This window comes from Chenopodium quinoa, unplaced genomic scaffold (assembly GCF_001683475.1).
Source record: "Chenopodium quinoa cultivar QQ74 unplaced genomic scaffold, ASM168347v1, whole genome shotgun sequence".
Lineage (NCBI taxonomy): Eukaryota > Viridiplantae > Streptophyta > Magnoliopsida > Caryophyllales > Amaranthaceae > Chenopodium > Chenopodium quinoa.
In genome coordinates this window covers 3364778-3371508 of record NW_018743327.1, presented here as the reverse complement: position 1 = coordinate 3371508, position 6731 = coordinate 3364778, and positions in this window count along the sequence as shown.

Here is a 6731-nt window from a genome sequence, read left to right as displayed (position 1 = left end):
TGAGGGAATTTGGGGCTGTACTCCGTAAAAATGTAAATCACGAGCAGGAGACATGGGTTCTTTATGGGTTTTTTTAGTTTTCATTAAATTTGTTATTTTAAATAAATGGTCATTAGTCATTACTATTTACTACTCCGTAAGAAAGAAGAAAGACTTAGAAAATAAAATTAGAGAGAAAAAAAAAACACATTAACATGTCTCTAATCATATGGATTTAATATAATTTTATATTCCGGTCAATAAAACTATAATTTAATATTATAAGAACTGAGATTTTTATATACGGAGTAACTATTGCATTTCATAGGAGTCTTTAAATAAACTTTTACTAGTGACTAGTACTCTCTCCATTTTTAAATACTTGCTCCATTTCTCCATGCGCTAAGTTTTAGGAGAAATTGGAGAAAGGAATAAAATATGAAGGTAGTGAGGTTGGTGGAAGAACAAAAATAAAAGTAGTGGAGAGAATTGGAGGAGAGATTATATATGTTGGGTTTACTAGGTGAGAGAAATTAATTATATATTGTAAAAGCTTTCGAAATAAGGAAATGGAGCAGGTATTTAAAAACGGCCGCAAATGAAAAGTGGAGCAAGTATCTAAAAATGGAGGGAGTAATAACTAGTGATATGCACATATTGGCATTGCACCGAACAAAAAAAAATAATAAAATAAAGCCAAGCATTTATATAGTAAGAAAATTAAGTGTGAATTAGAAATAGATAATAAATAAAGCAAATGTAGAGTTTGCCACGAAAAAATAGATACTTGTGGCACAAACGTAAAGTTTGCCACGAGAACTGCACTACTCGTGGCATAAGTGATACATTTGCCACGGAAAAATAAATACCCGTGGCATAAATAATTCTTCTTATTTAGGTTTTGTATCATATTCATTTTTCCCGTGGCTATTTAAAATTATGCCACGAATTTTGAATTCCCGTGGCATAATTCGTGGCACAAGTGATGATTTGTTGTAGTGAACCTTTAGTAGCTCAAGAACTCAAAGAAATAAACAGCACTCACAAGGAAGCAATCTGGACAATGTTCTGCGATGGCTCATCAAATCAAAGAGGCGTCAGATTAGGCGTCGTGCTAAAATCACCACAAGGGGACATGATCGTACAATCTATAAGTTGCGACTTTAAAGCAACGAACAACAAAGCAGAATACAAAGCATGGATTGCAGGCATGACCGTCACATTAGACATAAAAGCAACAGGCCTAAATGTGTACAGCGACTCTTTGCTCATCGTCAGCCAACTGAACGGGGAATTTGCAGCGACAGATTCAATGATGATGGCCTACTTAAAGGTTGCCAAAAGGAAAGCCAAGCAGTTCAACCTGTTCCCAATCAAGCAGGTCCCAAGAGACAAGAATACCCAAGCTGACGCCCTAGCCAACTTGGGATCAGCACTCAGAAAGTCTCCCTTCAGTACCATCCCCTTGGTTCACTTACAAAAGTCGTCGGTCGACACATCCCAAATACCAGACGTCATGGCAACAGACGAGACTCCTAATTGGACGATGACAATCATCTAGTATCTGAAGGATGACGTCCTCCCAGACGGCCCTCTAGAAGCAAGAAAAATCAGGTACAAAGCTTCTAGATATACCATAAAACATGATGTGTTGTTCAAAATATCATCTACACTTCTATGGGAGAGATGCCTCGTCGGCGATGAGCAATAAGAAATCTTGCAATAACACCACGACGGAGAGTGCGGCAACCATTTTTGAGGTCGCGTCTTGGCCAACAAAGTCCTACGAGTGGGCTACTTCTGGCCAACTTTAAAGAAAGATGCCAAAACATATGTGGCAAAGTGCGACAGCTTCTAGAGATACGCAAGATTGACGCATAAGTCGTCAGAGATGTTGCATCCCACATTGTGTCCATGGTCCTTCATGAAGGGATGGACATAGTAGGAAAGCTACCCGTTGCCCTAGGACAAAAAGTGTTCATGCTTGCACTAACATATTTTTTCTCAAAGTGGATTGTGGCAGACTCATTTGCTCAGGTACGTGACAAAGAAATCATTTCTTTCTTATGGAATAACATAATCTGCAGGTTTGGTATCCTATCAGAGATCGTGTGTGACAATGGGTCGCAATTCATAAGCGACAAAACAAGACGGTTTTGCGACAAGTGGAACATCAAGCTCTACACGTCCACACCTAGGTACCCACAAGCCAATGGTTAAGCTGAATCTAGCAATAAAATAATCATCTAGTCACTCAAGAAGCAACTCAAATAAGCAAAAGGAAAATGGGCAGAAGAGCTCCCGTCAATCCTTTGGGCAAATAGGACGACTCCCATGACGTCGAAAGGGCATAAGCCGTTCTCATTCGTGCGAAACAATCATGCCATCTGAGGTACGTATCCCAACAACAAGATATGGTCTCATGAAAGGTGATCAAAACAACATAGAATTGTTATCCAATCTCGACACATCAGAAGAATTAAGAGAAGAAACCTATCTAAGGATGGCAGCACAATAACAGATCGTAGCATGAAGCTTTAACAAGAACGTCAAAGGCAAAGTATTTAGGATTGGAGATTGAGTATTAAGGAAAGTGTTCCAAAACATCAAGGATCCAACAGACGGCAAGGCCCGACATGGGAAGGACCATATCAGATCCTCGATGTTGCAGGTAAAGGGGCATACCGACTTATGTCCAAAGAAGGTAAGGTCGTTCCTCAAAGCTGGAACGCGACACATCTCAAACTTTACCATTTCTAAGTAAAGACAAAGGTACTCAAACGCCCGATCTTAAGTCTTAAGTCCTTTCGTTTTCATTTCAAATTTTTGGATTAAGTGTACCGACTTAGGCATCGGAGGGCTATTGGTAAAAATGCAAACGGCCAGCCCTAACGCCTATTTTGTAAAAAATTACAAGGGTACTAGTATGCCAGATTTAGAATAAGACACGACAGGAAGTCAGTCACAACCAAGAATTGGACGAGAGACGACATAAAGTCAGTTATGACCCAAGATAGCCATCAAAGAAATATCTCATCAACGACGTCCAGTTTGGCCAACTGACCTGGGACACTAGATATTGGGGGCACCTCCCATGTACAAGCACTCAAGTTTCTTTAACAATGTAGTGAGAAAATTCTTTTTATCCTTGTTTAAAAATGTAAAGTGCATTTGAAGCACGACTCATAAAAAGTTTTGACACTACCTTATTTTTTGAAATTTTCTTAAATTATTACTTTACTCTACGCATTTTTTGTAAAGTTTAGAATGAAGCTTGTACTTAATTCAAAAGACAGAGTAAGCAAGACATGCATCAATAATAAAACACAGAATATTTCAGCATATGTACATAAGTCTAAAAGCTTTTGCAGGAAACAAAAGACTGAATGTCCCATGACAGCCAGTAAGAACAATAAACAGAAGAAAGCATCGTCCAAAGTGCAGCAAAGCATAAACCAGATCGTCCCGCGACGACCAGTAAAAGAAATAAAACAAACTAAGTTCAACGCAAAAAGAAATTAAAAAGTTCAACAAAGGGTAGAGATAACAAGAGTCAAGCGTCTTCAGCAGTGACGTCCTTAGTACCAACTCCAGCAGCGTCCCCCAGAGCTGCCTCAGCTGAAACCTCGGCAACAACATCGAGAACAATCTTAATAAAAGTGCCATCAAGATTCTTGACCCCGGACGCAGCCCCTTCAACCGTCTCCTTAGAGTCTGCGATAGACTTAGCATCGTCTCCAGGGGCGTCACTTTTAGAGACCAAGTCAGCTTCAATACCAAGAGACGACAAGAACCTGTCTAGCTCCCCTTGAGCAGCCTCTGTAGTCAACTAGACAAACAAGAAATGCTTGAACAGTTTTGCACGAGCTGTCAATTGGTCAAGACACTTAGAGTTCACAACATCCTCACGAACCTCGAACAAGGTGGCCTCTAAGTCAGCAACCAAGTAAAACTTACATTCAACTGAAGTGACCCTGCTTCACTAACAATTTGAGCAGGTGACATATTTTCTAGACACCTCTCTATGCCAGGGAAAAGCAGCCTCTCTGCAAAAGGCCAGATTGACGCAGACATAGACGCACCAGCAAGGAAATCAGCAGGGACGCGCACCAAATAGTCAGCTTCCTTAGGCGCCCTTGGAATCTCCTTAGTACGAGGACTGTGCATTGTCAATATAGGAGGAATATCCAAAACTTCATTAGAGCTGGTCGTAGCTTGCTTTCTTTTCTTCGCAGCACGCTCTAGCACCTAAGTGTAAGACATCTTCTTGGACCTGCCAGATTGGGACTCTGAAGCAAAAAAGACCTAATCTTCAACATCCAGCATAAACGCACAAGACCAAATAAGAAGCGTCGGGATAAGTTTTTCTTACCTGCAACCATTTTTTTGTTCATATGTTTCCTCTTCGACATTCTCTATAGTGCTAGAAGGACGCACAAAAGATCGTTGCTCAACAGGGATGCTTAGCACAGCCTCGACCTTTCTTAAACTCTTATTCCCTGGTTTGACCACACGTCAAGACAAATTGAAAAATTAAGCAACAGAAGATGTTTTGGGTATTTTATACCCTGCCAAGTGGCCCAATTAGAACCTGACAGGTGTCACTGAAAGAAGCGCCACCTTGGATCATCTGGATGGTGAAACGTGCTAGGCAAATACAGCCCTGATTTGGGGTATTTGATGATCCCGATTAGACCAATGAGATAGAGACACGTGTCACCCTAAGAGACACCCAAATGGCTTCTTAGGATGTGTGACACGTGTCACTCATATATTACCTCTAAAATGACGGCCTTCAAAGGCCCAAACTTTGAGGCGCCGCAAAACGACGTGCCCTAATCCCTAGGTCATCAAACCCTAGGGAGGGAACACTTCCCCAAAAGACCCTATAAATAGGGACAATCCCCTCATTTATGGGGCAGGTAATCAATCAACGTAGGACATCACATCAACATTTATTACAGAGATGTCGTTCTCAAGAAACAGACAGCACAATACCTGAGCTTGGAATCCGAGTAGATAACTTTATTTCCGCACGTTTTACTCCGAATAATTTACTAACATAAGCTTCGGAGGCGGACCACCGACCATCCGGCGGTTCGTTTGTTTTGTAGGTACAGGCGATCTTGTGGAATCTAGTCTAGATTTGTAACTCTCCCGAGGGACACAAAAACCCCAAAACATTTGACGCCGTTTGTGAGGAGAGTACCTCTAAGATGGCTTCTCAAGATAATCCTTTTCCGCCTCCAGAGACCAACCGGCCTCTAGAAGAAATACAGGTCCAGACGGACCATGACTCAGGTGACAATGCAGATGTCGAAACCTATGTGGCCCCTAATGGGTCACTCATCTCGAAACGCCTCCGTCCGAAAGACAGGCGGGAGCGCAATGCTAACCAGGCGGGTACTAATAGGCCCCCTGGACCCTCAAGTAAGCCCACAGGGCATGCGACTGATGCCTCCCAGTCGGCAGGATCAGCCCCAGTCACCCGTGACGAGCTCATGAAATTCATGAGTAGCCTTAGGGGTTAAATCAAAGGAATAATCAACAAGCGGATGGCTTCCCCTAGAAAGGAGCAGTCGGCCACAAAGCCTGCCAAGTTTGGGCAGCAGAAGTCGGTCTGAGACTGACACCCGACTCCTCACCTGGAGAAGGCTCGGCCTGAGTTTGACCTGTCAAGACCCCGTTTCCCTAAAACGGTGAAAAGGAAAGCCATCCGGCATGTTCAACCGGATGGTAGCAAACAAACATTTCCTGATGCTCGTCAATACATCAACCAGCTAAGAAATCAGCAGATATCGGAGTTGTCTTCAACGTCGACTTATCAAGACAGTTTTCATAACACCTCGGTGAGGAATTCCCTTTTCGTGCCTAGGAATCCCTCAAGCGGCCCCCTCATGCGATCGGGGCCTCACCTAATCAATTCGACGCAGTATGTGGCACAACCACCATACAGACCGCCTGCTTTACCTTACATCCAGCCTGCCTTCTTTGGAGGACTGGCGGCATATAACTATCAGCCCTTGGACTGGCAGCTTCGGCTATAAAACCTCAGGGAGCAGCCCTCTGCTTTTTCTAGGGAAATAGCCGAAGCCAAACAGCCGACCAAGGTTAAAAATGTCATAGTTGGAACCTATGATGGTACTTCCAACCCTGAAGACCACCTCTTGGCATACACCCACCTCATGTACTTACAGGGGTTGGATGATGCCGCGTGGTATCAATGCTTCCCAGCCACCCTGAAGGGCATATCACAGTAGTGGTTTGGCAATCTGTTGGCTGGTTGCATAAACAGCTTCAAGACGCTTGCGTTCTTGTTTACTTCTAACTTCTCTATGAACATCCTTGCAAAGAAAACGAGCCTTGATTTAGGCTATGTGCAGCAGGGAGATAGAGAAGAGCTGCGATCATACGTCAGGCGGTTCAATCTGGTGAGAGTCCAGATACAAGGATTTTCTGACGAAGTGGCTTTCACATACTTTTTCAAAGTTCTGAAGGATGGGTCGACTTTCAAGTTCAAACTTGTCCGGAAGAAAATCTTCGCCCTCCAAGGAGCCCTGATGGAGGCGGGCGCTTATATACAGGTGACCGAGCTCTGCTCCTCTAATAAGCAATCGGACTCCAAGAGGTGTGGCCGATAGAAGGAGAGTCGGCCTGCTTAGCCGTCTCTGAAACTAGAAGAGAGCAAAAAGAAAAAACAAATCTGGGCGGTTGATAACTCCGATTAGCCAGTCCAGAAGAAAAAGAAAGAG